Here is a 19,458-nt window from a genome sequence, read left to right as displayed (position 1 = left end):
ATTACATGCAGGTTAGGTTCGCGTTTGGTTAGGTTAGGTTTGGTTAGGTTTGGTTTGGTTTGGTTCTCTCTATGATATCTTTCTCCTTCACTCTCCTTTACGAGAGAGAGAGAGAGAGAGAGAGAGAGAGAGAGAGAGAGAGAGAGAGAGAGAGAGGCGATAAATCTCTTTCCTTCACACCTCAACATGGCGTAACACTCCAGCTCATTATCCACGTTTTCGACAGTCAATATTTACACTAACCGGCAACTCGTCATGTTTATACTAACTGGCAACTGACAATGTTTACCCGGGGCGGCAACTCAGCGTGACGCCCACTGAACTGGATCCCGTGACCAATGGCCGCCCACTCACGCTTCGGGGAAAGCTTCAGTGTGGGCGTGGGAGAGTGGATGGGCGTGGGATTATGAGGCTGTCGGTGTGAGAATGTGTTTGGAAGTGGAGGGATTGGGTGTGTGTGTGTGTGTGTGTGTGTGTGTGTGAAAGTGAGTTGGAAGGGGTAACTGGCAGCAACATGTGGGCGTCAGACTGGGCGTGGGTGTGGGTGCAGAGGTGAGGAGAGAACACGTGAGGGAGGTGGGTAGGTGTAAGCCATCTTTAGCCCGGAAGTGTAGGCCAAAAAACTGACTCCTTCAACCAGTGTATAGGTTAAGGTAACTCATTAGGCCTCTCGTACTAGGTGACATAATGCTTGTACCTGTACCTACACCTGTGTCTGTGCCTCACCTTACCTAATCTAACCACCAGGTAATAATAATAATAATAATAATAATAATAATAATAATAATAATAATAATAATAATAATAATAATAATAATAATAATAATAATTCATCATCTTGTATCTTAAGTCAAGTTATTCTGCCGTCAACTATTTTCCAACAAGATTCCCACGACTCTTCATCTTCCTTCTGTTCTTCTTCTTCCTCCTCCTCCTCTTCTTCCTCGTCTTTTGACTTTTCTTCTCCTTCCTAATCCTTTTCCCCCATCCTCCTTCTCCTCATCCTCTTGTTCCTCCTCTCTTCATCTTCCTCCCCCTCAAATTCTTCCTTCTTCTCTTTCTCCCCATCTTCCTCCTCCTCCTCCTTACGTCAAAGACACACAACAGTACCCACGCCCCCCCACGCCCCCACGCCCCCACGCCCCCATCGCCCCCACGCCCCCCACGCCCAGTTTCACCTCCAGGTAATCCCAATATTTTCAAAACAACTTTACAAATCCTATTGAGGACAACCATCAGCGGAAATTAATAGTCAGATTTATCTATTGTGAGGATTACAAGGAAGGGGAGGGGGAGGGAGGGGAGGGGGGGGTGGGTGGGGGGAGGGAGGGGTGTGGGGAGGGGAGGAGGGAGGGGTGTGGGGGAGGGAGGGGGGAGGGAGGGGTGTGGGGGGAGGGGAGGGGGTGGGGGAGGGAGGGGTGAGGGGACGGACCAGGTAAAGCCCACACAGATAGATAGATAGACAGCTATATGGTCACTCCCTTCCTCCTTCCCTCCTTCCTCTCTCCTTCTCAGTTCTTCCTTCTCTCCCTTCATCCCTCTGTCCATTCTTCCCTCCCACCCTTCCTTCTTCCCTTTCCCTCCAACCTTCACCTTTCTCCCACCCACCCTCCCTCATTCCTCCCTCCCTTGGTTCACAGGGAGAGGAAAATACACATATAATCCCCGGATCAATATTAGGAATCAGGAACAGGAATCCTCCTCCCCTTCCCACCTCCCCCCTACCCACCTCCTCCCTTCCCTCTCACCTCCCCTCTACTCCCCGCCAGTGGATTGGCGAGACCACACATGTTAGTGAAAGATGGCTGAGGATTAGCTGGGGAATTAATAGTCATGGGAGCTTTTTAATTTTTTACTGTCTCTTCACCGTCTCTTTTACGTCTATCTTCACCCTCTCTCTCTCTCTCTCTCTTCTTCTCTCTCCGAAAAGCAAGCAAGAGAGAGAGAGAGAGAGAGCTCGTCAATCTCACCTGGACGTGCACGATCGAGATAGACCTACATCATAGTTAGTTAGAGGTAAACAAGGCCGTGTTTACTTGCTAACTCAGTCCTACTGTTCCTGAGTTGGTCAGTTGTACCCGGGCGACCGAGATGCACTTTATTTTATTTAAGGGTTTTTTCTGTTATTTGTTTTGTCTTTGTTGGGTATTGGTGTTATTTTATTTGTTTTAATGGTGGTTTTTATTGTTTTTGTCTTTGATTTGTGTTTGTTGGGTCTTGGTATTGTTTTCTTTGCTTTTATTTTTCTGTTATTTGTTTTGTCTTTGTTGGGTATTGGTGTTATTTTATTTGTTTTAATGGTGGTTTTTATTGTTTTTGTCTTTGATTTGTGTTTGTTGGGTCTTGGTATTGTTTTCTTTGCTTTTATAGTTTTTTATTTTGTCTGTGTTGGGTATTAGGTTTTAATGTTTATGTTTATGTGTTTATTAGTGGGTATTTTTTGGTACATATGTTTAGTTTGGAATTTGGTGTATATTGATGCGGTTCTGTTTATGGTAAAATACATATAATACATAAACAAGAACTTGTCCCCAGAACCTAACACAAACACACATACATAACAGATTTCACTATACATAATACACAATTCTTCCTCCCTCCGAAACATCTTAATTTGCACTCCATCGAGAGACGTAGAGTGAGGGGCGACATGATAGAGGTGTATAAATGGAAGGCAGGGCTGAACAAAGGGGACATTACAAAGGTACTCAAACTAACCAACCAGGAGCGAACTCGTAACAATGGTTTTAAATTAGACAAATTTAGATTTAGGCGCGAAATAGGTAAACATTGGTTTGGAAATAGAGTAGTGGACGAGTGGAACAAGTTACCAAATATCATCATTAACTCGAATTCGCTGGATAGCTTCAAACATAGGTTGGATGCTTATATGAGCAATAGGGGTTGGGTGTAAACGGGACTGCCAAGTATGGGCCAATAGGCCCGCTACAGTTTCCTCCATTCTTATGTTCTTACGTTCCCTCCCTCTCTCCTTCAATCTCTCACTCCTCCCAACCTTCCTCAGTTCCTTCTTTCTTTTCTCCCTTCCTCCCCTCCCTACCCCCCAGGTGTCATTAAAAACCCTCTCACTCTTCTCACAGTCGTCAGCGGTTGACCTCCCAGCGTGGCGTGTGTGAGGTCAGGTCGGGTCACGCCAGGTCGAACACACGCCCAATTGGTCACAGGCGCGGCTTACCAGGTTAGTCTCTGGTTATCTGCCCACCCACACGCCCACCGACAAGCTAAGGGCGAGGGTGACTGGGAGGGGGGGGGGAGGAAAAATTTATGTTGACAAAACTGCATTATATATTTTTATAGTCAAAACACACACACACACACACACACACACACACACACACACTCACTCACACACAGGTGGTCCCCAGGAGAGAGACCAGTTGTCAGTCCGCACCATTGACCGGGAGAGAAAGACTGGATGTGTAGCTCATTTTAACCTTCGCCAGGTACACCTATTTAGGGGTGAGCGACCGGGGAACCTTTGTCACACCTTTTAGGACGTGTACATTGCCTCCCCCAAGAACGCATGACTAAATAGACGGCTGGGTATTGAATGTTCCTTAACCAGACACCCAACCCGACGCCACAACACTGCTCCAACGACACCAGGAACAGTAGCACAAGTAAGCCAGGTGTTCCGGGGTATTACTAGATCCCTATAAGGAACAGTAGCGAGGTATGCCATGTCTGGTGCATCTAGGCATTCTGGGGCATCAATGAAACCATAAAAGAAACTTGGTCAGGAACAGTAGAGAAGGAAGACGGCGACACTGGATGGAGCATGTAAGAGCAGGTAGCACAGGCAAAAGGAACGAAGCCAGGAACAGTAGCGAGGCCAGACCATCACCCAGAACAATAAGTAACACAGAAAGGCAAAGTTAGGTGTTCCGGGGCGTTAAAGGAACCAAACCGGGAACAGTAGCGAGTGAAGGTCGAGGCTCGGGGGAGAGGGGGAACATGAATGGGGACATCAGAGGAGAGAACAAATGTGGCAGCGGTGACAAAGCGGCGACCAGAACCACACAGGGAGACGGAAGTGACCACCGTAAAGAAGAGGAGAGGGGAGGGGGGAGAAGGTGAGAGGAGGAGGAGGAAGAGGGCAGTGAGAGAGGAGGAGGAGGGCTAGGAGGCTGCGAGAGGAGGAGGAGGAGAGAGGGAGAAGGTGAGAGGAGGAGGAGGAAGAGGGGGGAGAAGGTGAGAGGAGGAGGAGGGAAGAGGGGAGAAGGTGGAGAGGAGGGGAGGAGGAAGAGGGGAGAAGGTGAGAGGAGGAGGAGGAAGAGGGGAGAAGGTGAGAGGGGAGGAGGGAGGAAGAGGGGGGAGAAGGTGAGAGGAGGAGGAGGAGGAAGAGAGGGGGGGAGAAGCAGGTGAGAGGAGGGAGGAGGAAGAGGGGGAGAAGGTGAGAGGAGGAGGAGGAAGAGGGGGAGAAGGTGAGAGGAGGAGGAGGAAGAGGGGGAGAAGGTGTGAGAGGAGGAGGGAGGAAGAGGGGGGAGAAGGTGAGAGGAGGAGGGGAAGAGGGGGGGAGAAGGTGAGAGGAGAGGAGGAAGAGGGGGAGAAGGTGAGAGGAGGAGGAGGAGGAAGAGGGGGAGAAGGTGAGAGGAGGAGGGGGAAGAGGAGGAGGAGGGGAAGAGGGGGGGAAAATGAGGAGGTAAAATAGAGAGAAGGGGAGAAAGGGGGAGGAAGGAAAAGAGGAAAGTTAGTGAGAGGAGGAGGAGGTGAGAAGAGAAAAAAAATGTGAAAGGGGGAAAGAAGTAAGAGAAGGGGACGACTTGAGAGAGGAGCAGGGAGAAAAATAAAAAGAAGAGAGAAAAAAGGGAAAATATAGCCAACAGGAAAATGAAAGGTTCACCCCGGTCACTGGTCACTCGTGTATACATCAACAGGTATAAAGGTAACGCTGGTGAAGGATTTGTCACAAGAATGAACAACTCTTAACTTACAGACGGGCGCCATTATGGGTGGTCTAGGGGCGAAGTTGTTTCTTTTTTTTCATGATCAGTGAGGTGGCCGAACAGCTGATGGGGGTATTATTGTATTGATGATGAGGAGAAGAAGTAAACGAGGAGGAGGAAGCTGAGAGAGGAGGGGGGGAGGAGGGAGGGAAGGGGTGGGGGGGGAGAGGGAGGAAAGAAGAATCAAATGAGACAGAAATTACACATTCACTGACATATTTACATTCACTGAAGGTCTGTGTGTGTGTGTGTGTGTGTGTGTGTGTGAGTGTGTGTGTGTGTGTGTGTGTGTGTGTGTGTGTGTGTGTGTGTGTGTGTGTGTGTGTGTGTGTGTGTGTGTGTGTGTGTGTGTGTGTGTGTAAAAGAGTTTAATGTGATGGATAAGTAGTTTAGTTTTCTTGTTGGATCACCTGAAATGAGGTTAGGTTAGAGAGAGAAAATACACAAACACAAACCACAAATAAAACTAAAAACAAACAAACAGAAAATAAACGATAAACACACACACACGGACGAAAAACTGACCAAGAGAACAACACCGGAAGAAACTGATTAGCCTTCACCCCGAAGTACAGGTCTTGATTAGATTAGCGGAGGGTTTTGCATGATCCAACCAGCGGGGATAATCTTACGAGATGAGATTCCCTGATTAGTGGTGTGTGTGTGTGTGTGTGTGTGTGTGTGTGTGTGTGTGTGTGTGTTGTGTGCGCGTTATCTCTATCTCTCTGTATATTTTGTGTGTATTTCTTTTTTTTTTTTCTCTCTTCGTCTCTTTGTATCTCTATGCCTTTTTATCTCTCCCTCATCTCTATTTATTGTTATCTTTTTACTTTCTTTCATGTCTCCTATCTCTCTTTTCATCGTATTCTTTATTCTTTACATTCCTTCCTCTCCTTCCCCCGTCTATACACTTCCCTGCTACCCTCTTTTCTCTTCTCGTTCTCATTCTTCCATCTTTCTTACTTCTTTCTATACCTGTCTTCGTTCCTCCCCGACTTCCCAGCCCCCTACAACCTCCCTCCCCACCACCCCACAGCCCCCTCCTCCCCACAACCCCCCCTCCTCCCTAAGAGTGACCCTCAGGTATAAAACCAAATAACAACCAAAAGGTAAATTCTGGTTATTACAACAAGCGTTCCAGGTATGGTGGTCTGAGGGGGGGAGCAGGGGAGAGGAGAGTGGCAAGGGGAGGGAAGGATGACGGGATGGAGAAAGGATAGTAGGGAAAAGGAAGGATGAAAGGAGGGGAAGGATGAAGTGAGAGAAGAGTGGGGAGGGGGAAGGGAAGGATGACGAAGAGGGGGAAAGGAGAAAGCTATCATTAAAACCACGAGCCAATAGACGTCCTTCTCCTATCCTTAGGAGTCCTGGGATAGTAGAATTCAATGACAGACGAAGAGAGTCCTAGTTACAGTAGCAGACAGGGTACAAATAGTTTCTAGTCGGGGTTGGGTGGCTGCCGAGGGAGGTGGATAGGGAAGGAGAGGAGGGGGGAGAACGGGGAGGAAGGATAGAGGGAAGAGGAGAGAGACAGGACCAGGGATGGGGAAGGAGGGAGGGAGGAGGGAGGTTGAGGGGCCGGGGATAAGAAGGATGGGGGAAGTAGGGAAGTTGACAGGGCCAGGCAGGTCGAGGTAGGAAGGAGGTGGACGGGTGCAGGCAGGTAGGTAGGAACTGAGAGAGAGAGAGAGGAATAAGACCAAGGTGTAGTGTATTGTGGTCCAGATTATGTGTAACGCTGTAAAACTCGGTGGCCGCTCCTCGCCTGTCCACCACCGGGAAATATATTGGCCGGGAGGGAGACATATAAACCCGGGATTACTGACCACATTGCTTAGTTCGTTGGTGAGTTAGTGTGTTCTTGTGGCCATTACCGAGCCCAGGATAACAAGATATTAGAAGAGAGATTAACAAGACATTAAAAAGAGAGAAAGAGACAAGGTCCGGTCGTCTCTCCAGGTGTATTTCTCTTGATTTCTATTTGTTAGAGACTAATATATTTACTAACCTAACCTAACCTGACGACCTAACTTATGACCTGAATAAACGTAGCCTACAGGGGCACTAAAAAAGTACAGTATAGTGATTACAGACGGTTGTACATATACAGGTAAAGTACAGGTAGAGATACGGGTACAGATACAGGTAAAGTACAGGTACAGATACAGGTGAAGTACAGGTACAGATACAGGTGAAGTACAGGTACAGATACAGGTGAAGTACAGGTACAGATACAGGTGAAGTACAGGTACAGGTACAGGTAAAGTACAGGTGACAGTAATTTAGGTAATTTTCACATAATAACAGTACAAATACGTGCACTGTAATTTGCATAATTCACAAATACAGTGGCGCGGGTTGAGGTACTGTACTTGGCCACTAATTTGCACCTGGGAACACTATTAATGGTGAAACTACTAGAAAAACATCATGCATTTTTGTCCTGGTGGTAGTGTGGTGTGGTGGTAGTAGGCTAGTGTGGCGTAAGTGTAAGTGTGGTGTAAGTGTTGTGTTAGTGTGTTGTAGTGTGGTGGTAGAGTGGATTAAGTATAAGTATAGTGGTAGTATGATGTAAGTGTACTCGTAAGTGTGGTGTAAGTGGTTGTATGGTGTAAGTGTAAGTATGGTGTAAGTGTGGTGTAAGTGGTTGTATGGTGTAAGTGTGGTGTAAGTGGTTATATGGTGTAAGTGTGGTGTAAGTGTAAGTGTGGTACACGTGTAAGTGTGGTGGTAGTGTGGTGAACGACAGTCACGCCCCAGTGAACACTTTGTCTACCACCGCTGAGTTTCGTTTAAGTGCGGAATGCGGTCCAATATTGTACCCGATATTTACACTAGGTGGCAACTCTTGTAGGTGTCGGGTGTTGCCAGATTTATTTTCAACGATTCTCACCAAATTAATAACTTCTTTTAGTTATTCAGCGATAAGGTTTATATTTAATGTCTTATTTTTATGTTTCATATTTTAAAGTCTTAGTCTTTTCTATTGTGAATGTTTATAGAAATATTCCATGTTTTTCAATTGGATTTTCTGACAAACTGTATTGATAAGAGATGTAATACAGGTAGATAAATACAGATACAGGTACTAACCCATTTACAGGTACAGTTAACAAGTACAGGTAGAAACACGTAAAGGTCCACTAATGATAACTACGACCTCATATATTTAATAAAACCTCTAAAACAGAATTATCACTGAGAAAAAAATGGTCTCAGCCAAATTACTTTCCCAGAACAAGGTAGTTATTACCATCAGAAGCTTGACGTCTGTCTGTCTGTAACGAAGCTGTCAACACTTCCGGTCCTGCCAGTGGTTGACGGCGGATGTAAGGAGTGTGATGACAGCTTCTTGGTACAGTTTTGACCGTGTGTGTGTGTGTGTGTGTGTGTGTGTGTGTGTGTGTGTGTGTGTGTGTGTGTGTTGTGTAATTATTATAACAATAATATAATAATATATATATATATATATATAATGTAATTAACAGTTTATTGAAGTTCCAGCAGGCTGAAAATATACATTGGACAAAAATGACTTATTACATACTAGGACATGGGGTGGGTGGGTCGTTTAACAAAGCATTACTAAAAGGAGAAGGAACGTGATTTGAACATACAAATTATTATAGTTTGCAGCTGATGGTCCGGGCTGGTCTCTTGCCATACTGTGTGAGGTCACGTAGGCCACGTGGTGCAGTAACTCGTCCGTAGGTGTTGATATGAAGGACCTCACGTGGTCATGGGGACACCGGGTGGTGTGGGGTGGTGTCACAGTACCTCACTCTCTGCTGGGTGGTGTTGTGTTATCTCGTAGTCAGGTGTAAGGCCGGCCCTCTGTTGTTCCCAGGGTGGACGGATTAACACCTTCTGGTCAGAGGATGATTCTCAGGGGTGCTTATCTCACTGGTGGGTCACGGCTCTCACGGGTACTGTCTAGTGCTGAATTCACTGACTTAAACACTGTTCATCACTGTTCAACACTGGCCTCATTTTCCGAAACGAAATTGTCACTTTTGATTATGTAGATATCCCAGTGGTGAGGATGGGTAGGGATGAAGGACTTCAGGAATGGGCCGACATGGCCAAGGGGGCCGCTGATCAGCAGGAGCAGCGCCTGAATAGATCTTGACCCTACGGTGTGTGTGTGTGTGTGTGTGTGTGTGTGTGTGTGTGTGTGTGTGTGTGTTGTTTGTGTGTGTGTGTGTGTGTGTGTTTCTATTATATTTAATATCATTATTCTAATTAAAAAACTTTCCTTCCCTTACTTCCTCCTCCCACATTCCTCCCTTCCTACTTCACTTTCCTCCCTCTCCCTCAACAGCCATACTCCCTCCTCCCTCACTGGCCATATACCCTCCTCCCTCACTGGCCATACTCCCTCCTCCTCACTGGCCACACACTCACGATCGTTAAACATTTCACCACGGGGTCACGTAACACTGTTCAGCGTAACAGTCAATATAACGACGCCCCGTAACGAGTACACTGTAACGACGCCCCGTAACGGGTACAATGTAACGACGCCCCATAACGAGTACACTGTAACGACGCCCCATAACGAGAACACTGTAACGACGCCCCATAACACCTCAGTGTAACACGAATCATTATAGTCAACAGGAAAACAGCCGAAGTCGAGGTAACCAAGCACCAATTATCATACGTTAAACCCCCATACGCGTGGATCCTGTAAAAATAACGTCACCGCGTAGCTCATTGACCTTTGTGACCTGACGTGACCTCTAATGACCCAGCGGTGGTCTTAGTATTAGGCTACTGGTCGTTATGGTAGTGTGTGTGAGACCAGCTGACTGTGTTGTGTTGTGTGGGGGTAATACCTTGTTGGTGGCAGCTGTACTCTTTCTTCCCTTCTCCCATTTCTCTCCCTGAATCTCATCTTTCTTCCTTCTACTCTCTTCTTCTTCATCTCTCTCTCTCAATCTCACCTACCTCTTCCCCTCTCTTCATCACATCTGCCCCTCCCCCCATCCGTCATCCAGTAGTCACCAGACCACCACCAAAATAACCGGAAAAATTGGTCTATTGGAGAGAACTACTTAGCTGATGAGCCTGGTAGTGAGGGGCAGGAGATGGGGGAGGGGGGTAGGAGATGGGGTGAGGGAAGGGTAAGAGACGACGTGGAGATGGACTGGTTGGGGTAGATGGGAGAGTATGGGTTAGGTTAGGTTAAGTTAAGTTGGGTTAGATTGGGTTGGGTTGGGTTACAAAGCATCAGATTTAGGGGGTCCCGTTCGTGGTGTTTATGTCAACATGGGTGATCTTGGTGACTAGGGAGGTAGGGTGCGTGAGGGTCGTTCCTGCCATCACCAGGTTAGAGTTACGACCTTCACCAAGCAGAGACCAGACCATCTATATCAATTATGGTCAATTTAGGGAGACAGAGGGGTAGGGAGAGGGAGAGGTAAGGGAGGAGTGGGGGTGAGGGAGGAGAGGTGGATGATGAGGGAGGGAGGAGGGGGGGTGAGAGAGGGAGGGAGAGGGGGGGTGAGGGAGGGAAGAGGGTGGCTGATGGAGGGAGGATGGAGAGAGGGGAGGGAGGAGGGAGGAGGGGGGTGAGGGAGGGAAGAGGGTGGAGATGGAGGGAGGGATGGAGAGTGGGGGTGAGAGGGAGGGATGGGAGGGAGTGGGGGGTGAGGGAGGGAAGAGGGTGGCTGATGGAGGGAGGGATGGAGTGTGGGGGTGAGAGAGGGAGAGAGGATGGAGAGGGGTGAGAGAGGGAGGGATGGAATGATGGATTTAAGCTGTTATCATATTTTTTAATCTATTTATCACTTCATGAGTATTATCTGTAGGTACAGTGTGTTTGACGTTAATTCATGTACCTAAACTATGTACGTTGACTTAGCACCAGTTAGGAGACAAAACTACCATCAAGGTTGTTTGTAAATATTGTGTAAGTTAATGTCTCCTAATTGGTGTTAAGTGAACGTCTCTAGTTAAGGTAGAGTCTGGGTGTTAATTTTTTTGTAAGTTATATATTTGTGTTATAGTTTAAGTGAGGCAGCTAAGTGCACCATCCTCACATCTCCAGTTACGAGGAAAAATGTAATGAGAGATTTTTTGTGAATACGTCCCCAGGCCCTGAACTATAATGACTACGACAACTTATTATGTGATCTCTCTCTCTCTCTCTCTCTCTCTCTCTCTCTCTCTCTCTCTCTCTCTCTCTCTCTCTCTCTCTCTCTCCCTCTCTCTCTCTCTCTCTCTCCTTCCCTTGTCTTGCTTCACATGATCTTTAAACTATAAACTGTGAGGCCACTGAACCCTTGACCCTTGTTCACCTTTATATAAATATATTGTAAATGGTAAATACTAATATTATTGTTGCACCATCCATATTTCCTTAGTACTGGAGGAAAGATACACACACAAGTACAACCAGGTGAGAACTCCCAATTATTATTATTATTATTTAGTGCACCGCCAGAGTAGCAGGGTTCAATCCGGTCAGTGATCACCCCCTCTCTCTTTCCCCCCCTTTCCTCCTTATTCCCCACACCCACTCTTCTCTCTCTCTCTCTCTCTCTCTCTCTCCATCATGCACCATGGACGCTGTCTCGGAGGCCAACATGATTTTTGATAGTGGGGAAATAAATTACGTGTTGAAACTGTTCCTTTGTGCTCCACCCCAGCTGGTCACGACCCTAACTTGTACACTGTCTTACTCTCTCTCTCTCTCTCTCTCTCTCTCTCTCTCTCTCTCTCTCTCTCTATCTCTCTCTCTCTCTCTGTATCTATCTATCTCTTTTCTTTCAATCGTATGCGTCCATCTCGGTTTTCAGTCTCATTTCATTGCGGAGTCTAAGTGACTCTCTCTCTCTCTCTCTCTCTCTCTCTCTCTCTCTCTCTCTCTCTCTCTCTCTCGCTCAGTCTCATTGGGTCACGAAATCATCTGATTTCCTAAATGTCTGTCTGTCTTTTTTCTCTTTCTTTTTCTCTTTATCTTTTCACTCTGTTCTCGTCTCTGTTTTTTATATCACGTAGAATAGGAAGAGAGAGAGAGAGAGAGAGAGAGAGTTTCACAATATATTCCAATACTCAGTTATCAGGACCTCCTCGTTAACAAGGCTTCAACCATCACCCCTCGTTAATTACATTACCATAACACCAATAGTTGAACGAGGAAATATAACGAGAGGGACTTTAGCGAGAGAGAATGCGAAAGTATATATATATATATATATATATATATATATATATATATATATATATATATATATATATATATATATACGAGTGTATATGATGACAGATAAACGAAAGTTTAAAGAGAGAGACTACCTTAAATCGTGTAAGTACTTTTAATACTATGTTAATCATCGTTCAGTCTTCTACACAAATGTTATAAAACACAAACATTATTTTATTAAGTGTAAACTCATCTATTTTACTTCTTACCGTTTTTATTAGTCCAACAAGTAACGACCATCAGTATAATGTGTTATTATTACTCTTTTATTCATCAGCCCAAAGGAAATTAATAAACAAAAGATAAATTACTAAAGTCATAAACTAAACAAAAGCGACAATATATTAAAGTATATTGAAAATGTTAATAATTATGAAAAAATATTATACATATTCTCAGTGATTCTATAAAAGTATATAAATAAGGATAGAGTAAATATTTATAAAATAGTTATAATTTATGATCAAGTTTTATAATAATTTGAAAGTTTAGAAGAAAATTAACTTTTAAATATTCCTGTGCGTGAAATATTACTTGATGAATAATAATAATCACATAATGAGCAAATATCGAGTATAAACTCAGTTTGTTTATTTTTGCATAACTTTTCTTGATAATGAACTACTGTGTACATAAACTATACTACTGGACGTTAGCTTCCTACAGCCCGCCCGGCCAAGTCAGTATCTCCGAATAAATGGGAAAACTCAACCAAATTATCACCGAGTTTCGTTCACTTGTATTTTAGCTCCTTATTGATCGTTCACCACGGGGGCTGTTGCCATCACGTGAGCTTTGTTTTAGTTCCATTTCAATCATTTTTAACCCAGCGTGTGTGTGTTTTTTTAATCGGCTTTTCACCTCCGCCTACCAAATTGATTTTATCATATTACATAATTGGTTTTAAAATGCAAAAATTGGTGTCCTAGTAATTGGGATTTGTGGGATTGCGGAGAGGATTAAGAAATATGTAAACAATGGAAATATTTTAGGCTGGCGGCGGCGAAGGGTGCTGGGATGACAGATGCGCGGGGCACTTGATTTCCGATCTCATTTCATAACTGGATGAAGTCCGAATAACAATAGCGTATAACACAGCTGGAGGGGGAAGGGGAGGGGGGAGGGGAAGGAGGAGAGGGGAGGGAGAGAGAGAGAGGGCGACGAGGAGGAGGAGGAAAAAAGCGATGGGTGTCGAGAACTGGCTGGAGGTGACACTTGAGGGAGGGGGAGATCAATGGTTCGGATTTTCAAATATACGTCCCAATTTTTTTTCACAACTTTTCTACGAATAAAATATTAATACACCCACTTACAAACTCTCCATCAGCGCAGTTTAGATATTTTTTTTACCACAAGAAACTGTATTAATTATTAAGCAAGAAGCCTTTGTAACGCCAGTCGTTATGAGTGAAATGTAATGTATCTGTGCGAACTATTAAGAATTCCCGCCTGCCGGATGTTCTTCCAATATGCTGAGCAATTTGTCGGTCGTCTCTTACGGGTTTAAAGTTTCGCTGATTCACGAGTTTGTTCGACCAAATTCTAAATAATAATAATACAAAAACGAACATAACGTTATCTAATATAACAAAACGGAGAGTAACTCAATTTAATATGACGAAACCGAACGTAATTCAATTTAATATAATTGAACGTAACGTAACTCAATATAATATAACAAAGTGAACGTAACTCAATATAATATGACAAAGTGAACGTAGCTCAATATAATATGACAAAGTGAACGTAACTCAATACAGTATAATATAACAAAGTGAACGTGACTCAATATAATATAACAAAATTGTATTCTGGGTTTTAACTCAATGGGATTTTTTCACCATGGTATTTTGTTCAGTGAAAAAATATTCAGTGGGTATTTTTTCCAAGGAGACCTAATCCAATGGGAATTAATCCAGTGGATTTTTGTCCGATGGGGCTTAAACCAATGGGTATTTTGTCCAGTGGGTACTTTATCCAGTGGGGATTTAGTCCAATGAGAATTTTGTTCAATAGGGATATTATTTGCACAATGCCTTTCACCTTTCACAATACCCTGGTCAATATCTGGTCCACCTGGGGAAGGCGTCAAGGTCCGCTGGTTCTCAATGGCCGGACCGAGCGTGTGATTAATAGTGTGGCCAGATTATATAGTGATCAGTGGGGGTAGTGATAATGACGTCATTGTGTGATGGTGAGCACTCATTATCCTCCTACACTTAATACATATAGATATACATATACAATACATAAAATAAACACAACTTACTCACACACACACACACACACACACACACACACACACACACACACACACTGATCATCCTCCGACATTTGGCAAAATCCACGCGCATGTGGGTTATGGCGTACGTTTGATTGGTCCCTAATCGCCGTGATATCAGTTAAAGATTGGCAAATTCCACGTGCATTAGGGTATGGTGTGAGGAGATTGGTTATTGTTCACTGTGACGTCAGCTGAGGATTAGTAAAGTCCACTCGTATGCGGGTAAAGTGTGTGCTGATTGATCTGAACACCATCGAGTCCAACAATACTGTAGTTTTCTATTGGTCAATTTTGGATAATTTTATTGAAGTAAATTAATGAATCACAAAAGAAAGAGAAACAATGGACGATAATAAAAGCAGAGGCTTGGGTAAGTTTGGTGAGCCCACATACAGCGTAGCCCCGGCAGACAGGCAGACTGGCACCGACACTGCAACTACTACCACCACTACTAACACCGCCACTACCATTACTGCCACCACTACTACTACCACTACTACCACCATTACTGCCACCACTACTACCATTACTGCCACCACTACTACTACCACCACTACTACCACCATCACTACTACTATCACTACTACTACCATCACTACTACTACCACCACTACTACCACCACCACTACTACCATTACTGCCACCACTACTACTACCACTACTACCACCATTACTGCCACCACAACTACTACCACCACTACCATTACTGCCACCACCACTACTACTACTACTACACCACTACTAACACCGCCACTACTACTACCATTACCACCACCACTACTACCACCACTACTACCTACCACTACTAACACCACTCCTACCGTACTGCCACCACACTACTACCACTACTACTACACTACTACTACCTACTACCCACTTTCTACCACCGCCACTACTACCATTACTACCACCACTACTACTACCCTACTACCACCATTACTGCCACCACAACTACTACCACCACTTCTACCACCACCACTACCACCACTACTACTACCACTACTACCAACACTGCTACCACCATTACTGCCACCACAACTACTACCACCACCAATACTACGACCACTACCACCACCACTACTACCACCACTACCCCCACCACTATCCCCACCACTACCACTACTACTACCACCACTAGTACTACCCCCCACCACTACCTCCACCACCACCAGCTCGGCGACCCAGGGAATCAATATATCCTGGTCGGCCCTGGAATGGTGAAGAGGGTGCCAAAAGTCGCCAGCTAGAACGATACTGTCATTCCCATTCGATTCCCATTTAGGAATTTGAGGAATTTCTTTTGTTAGTGAACAGTTGTTTTTATTCTTGTTGTCATGGGTAAGGGAGGTACTGGATGTTGTTTTTGAAGGAGTGTAGTTCCGGGTCGTGGTATGGATGGTTTTGTTTATATAAGCTGCGGTGTCTGGAAGCCCATTGTGGCCATCAGGCACTTAGAGCCATTTTTCCAGGCTGTAAATATAACAGATATGGGCAAGTGGTGGGCCATTGGGGGGTGTACCTCATGGCCCTTGTATTACCTCCTTGTGTTCTCTTATGAATAACTTCATCTGACGGAGACAAGGAAGAAGGATTTATAGGCGACCAGCGACGTCCATCAAGGTTCTTTACTGACGGGGGGAGCCAGCGCCAGCCACCAACACCTCATCTTACTCTCCAGTCCACATATTGTGCTTATTGAAGCCTCGTCAGATAATGCTTCGTCTGACATACCTTCATAACACAACAACATAACTATGGGAACTACGCCAGACAAGCGTTCGTGTCACTTTTACACTTTGAGCTCATCAAAATCTTCGCCAGTGTCATCCATCTTTTTTTTTCAGCCCGGAATGACACGACTATGAAAACTACGCCAAGCAAACGTTCGCCCGCCTTCTGCTAGCAGTGGCACTCTTTGATGTTACGAGCAATTACTACTGGGACAACTTGACGACGAGGACCCCTCCAGCGCCTCCCTGTGTTTACCCTCCCGGCTGTTGACGTGAGGCCGTGTTTACTCCCCCTCTTATCTGGAAGGTTTTGGCTGCTGGGGAGGCAAGGCTAGGAGACGGACAGGTATGGCTAGGAGGGCGAAGCTAGGAGACGGACAGGTATGGCTAGGAGGGAAGGACGGCCATATCAGCTTGGGATAAGATAGGGTGGACAGTAAGATGAATAAGCTTGAAACAGAGAGAATAGGGCCAGGTGGTTAGAGGGTGAAAAGGGAGGTACCAAGAACTCGGATGGTTAGACAATTGAGGGTGATCATGGGAGAAAGATAAATACGAAGGAGAGTGGATAGTGAATAGAAGGATGAGTAGATATGGCTAAGAGGGTGGTGGTGGTAGAGGAACAGGTAAGGCTAGGAGGGTGATGGTAGTAGAGGAACAGGTATGGCTAGGAGGGTGATAGTGGTAGAGGGACAGGTATGGATGAGTCACCTGGTGAGGGATCGTGTACATGCAAGGGGCTCTGGGAAATGGTAATGAAGGATGGTGTTTGTCTTGAAGTACCTCCTCTCTCTCTCTCTCTCTCTCTCTCTCTCTCTCTCTTTATGTCTGTTTGTCTGTCTGTCTGTCTTTCTCCTCTGTGCATCGGCCTTCTTCTGTTTGTCTTATTCTTTTCTTCACTGTCTGTCTGTCTGTCATTTTTTCTACACCATTCCTCCTTTTCTTCATTTTAAGGAGAGAGAGAGAGAGAGAGAGAGAGAGAGAGGGGCTCACCAGGTACACAACAACACTCACCTGTGTATAACCCAACACCTTCCTACTTAAGGTTGTAACAACTGATAAACACAGCCGGACCAAAACAACCACAACCAACACAGAGAGACACCATCAGTATCTCTAACATGTTGTACGAGACGATTAGAGGGGCAGGGGGGGAGGGGCATGGTGCAGGAGGAAGGGCAGGGGGAGAAGGGGCATGGCAGGAGGAAGGGCAGGGGGGAAGGGGCATGGTGCAGGAGGAAGGGCAGGGGGAGGGGCATGGTGCAGGAGAAGAGGCAGGGGGGAGGAAGGGGCAGGGGAGGAAGGGGGCATGGTGCAGGAGGAAAGGGCAGGGGAAGGGGAAGAGGCAGGGGAGGAAGGCAGGGGGGAGGGGGGCATGGTGCAGGAGGAAGGGCAGGGGGGGAGGAAGGCAGGGGGGAGGAAGAGGCAGGGGGGAAGAAGGAGGGGGGGAGGAAGGGGGCATGGTGCAGGAGGAAGGGGCAGGGGGGAGGAAGGCAGGGGAGGAAGGAGGTGCAGGAGGAAGGGAGGCAGGAAGGGGGGAGGAAGGGGCAGGGGAGGAAGGGTATGGTGCAGGAGGAAGGGGGTATGGTGCAGGAGGAAGGGGCGGGGGGGAGGGGCATGGTGCAGGAGGAAGAGGCGGAGGAGATAGTGCAGGAAGAAGAGGAAGGAAGAGGAAGGGAGTAGGAGGAGGGGTGGTTGAGGAGAAGAGGAAGGAGGAGGAGTAGGTGGTGCAGGAAGAGGAGATAAGGCATGGTCCGACAGGTGGTATAGGGCCTTCACTCCTATGGGTCCCCTCCTACCAACTAATCTTTATAATAGGGACCCATTAACATCAAGGTCCATTGAACTGGGGCCTATTAAGACTGGGACCCACTAGAACTGGGCTAGAACTAGGGTCCATTAATTAAGGGCCCTGGGACAGGACTCAATGAGATTGGGGCCATTAGAACTAGGGGCCCATTTGGACACTCAACAGAGGCGTGGGACGTGACAAGTAATCCATCAACTCACTGCGACAAATTGCAGGCTGTGTGTTTGTGTGTGTGTGTGTGTGTTGTTGTGTGTGTGTGTGTTGTTGTGTGTGTGTGTGTGCGTGTGTGTTGTGTGCGCGCAGGGGGGTGTGCGTGAAATACCTAAGCAACAATAGAGTGTGCACGATCACTGTTGCAACTTACCTTGATTGATGGGGTTGGCTTGGCTCACACACAACAGGTCTTCTGGTTGTCGAGAATCCTTTTGTGATGTAAAAAAAATAAATAAATCTCTTGAAATCCGCACTTGGAAAAAATCCCTTTACTCTTGGACACAAAATCCTGTAGCTGTGAATATATATGTCACCAACACAATGAAATCACCAAACAGCCATTCCTGTACTGTGGCAAGTATGTGGCGTGCGTCTCGGGTCACCAACAACACAGACTGGTGGTGCCCTGAACACGAACACCTCAGTCTTCTCCTTATTGGATCCCGTGGGGCACCAGCGCCTACAGGAGAGAGACTCACTACAGAAGACACATAGATGTTAACAGTCGCTTGTGTACGTGCGTGAGGGAGGGACGGAGGGAGGAGGAGGAGGTAGAGAGAGAGAGAGGGCGGTCCGCAGTCGACCCTCCCAAGTGTACACAGGAACACTGGCGTAGTCTAGGCTCCCCCTCACACCACCACCACCACCACCACCACCAGGCACGCGCAATGAGGCCAGGGCGTGGTGCTCCCTCTGTGTTGGTCACGCTACTGCTGCTGTGGTTGTTGTTGCTGCTGTGGTTGTTGCTGCTGTGGTTGTTGTTGCTGCTGTGGTTGTTTTGCTGCTGTGGTTGTTGTTGCTGCTGTGGTTGTTGTTGCTGCTGTGGTTGTTGTTGCTGCTGTGGTTGTGGTTGCTGCTGTGGTTGTTTTGCTGCGTGGTTTGGTTGGTCGGTTTGCTGTGTTGTTTGTGTTTTTTGCTGCTGTGGTTGTTGTTGCTGCTGTGGTTGTTGTTGCTGCTGTGGTTGTTGTTGCTGCTGTGGTTGTTGTTGCTGCTGTGGTTTGTTGCTGCTGTGGTTGTTGTTGCTGCTGTGGTTGTTGTTGCTGCTGTGGTTGTTATTTGCTGCTGTGGTTGTTGTGCTGCTGTGGTTGTTGTTGCTGTGGTTGTGGTTACTGTTGTGGTTGTTGTTGTGGTTGTTGTTGTTCTTGTTGTTGCTGCTGCTGCTGTTGTGGTGTGGTTGTTGTTGTTACTGTGGTGGTTGTTGTTGCTGTGGTTGTGGTTGATGTTGTGGTTGTGGTTGCTGTTGT

General features: G+C 46.3%; 1 protein-coding gene across 1 annotated transcript in view; it reads right to left on the bottom strand.

Annotated features, from left to right (window-relative positions):
• The window catches only part of LOC121877185, a 145,848-nt gene extending 127,088 nt beyond the window's left edge, over positions 1-18,760 (bottom strand). The window contains exon 1 of the mRNA XM_042382796.1: positions 18,366-18,760. The gene's annotated coding sequence lies outside the window, so the exon portion shown is untranslated. The remainder of the gene's footprint in view (positions 1-18,365) is intronic.
• Positions 18,761-19,458: the final 698 nt, after the last annotated feature.

The sequence above is a fragment of the Homarus americanus genome, unplaced genomic scaffold, assembly GCF_018991925.1.
Source record: "Homarus americanus isolate GMGI-L3 unplaced genomic scaffold, GMGI_Hamer_2.0 scaffold37713, whole genome shotgun sequence".
In the NCBI taxonomy this organism is placed as follows: Eukaryota; Metazoa; Arthropoda; class Malacostraca; order Decapoda; family Nephropidae; genus Homarus; species Homarus americanus.
Note: the sequence above shows the minus strand (reverse complement) of the source record. Positions and strands in the feature narration are given on the sequence as shown.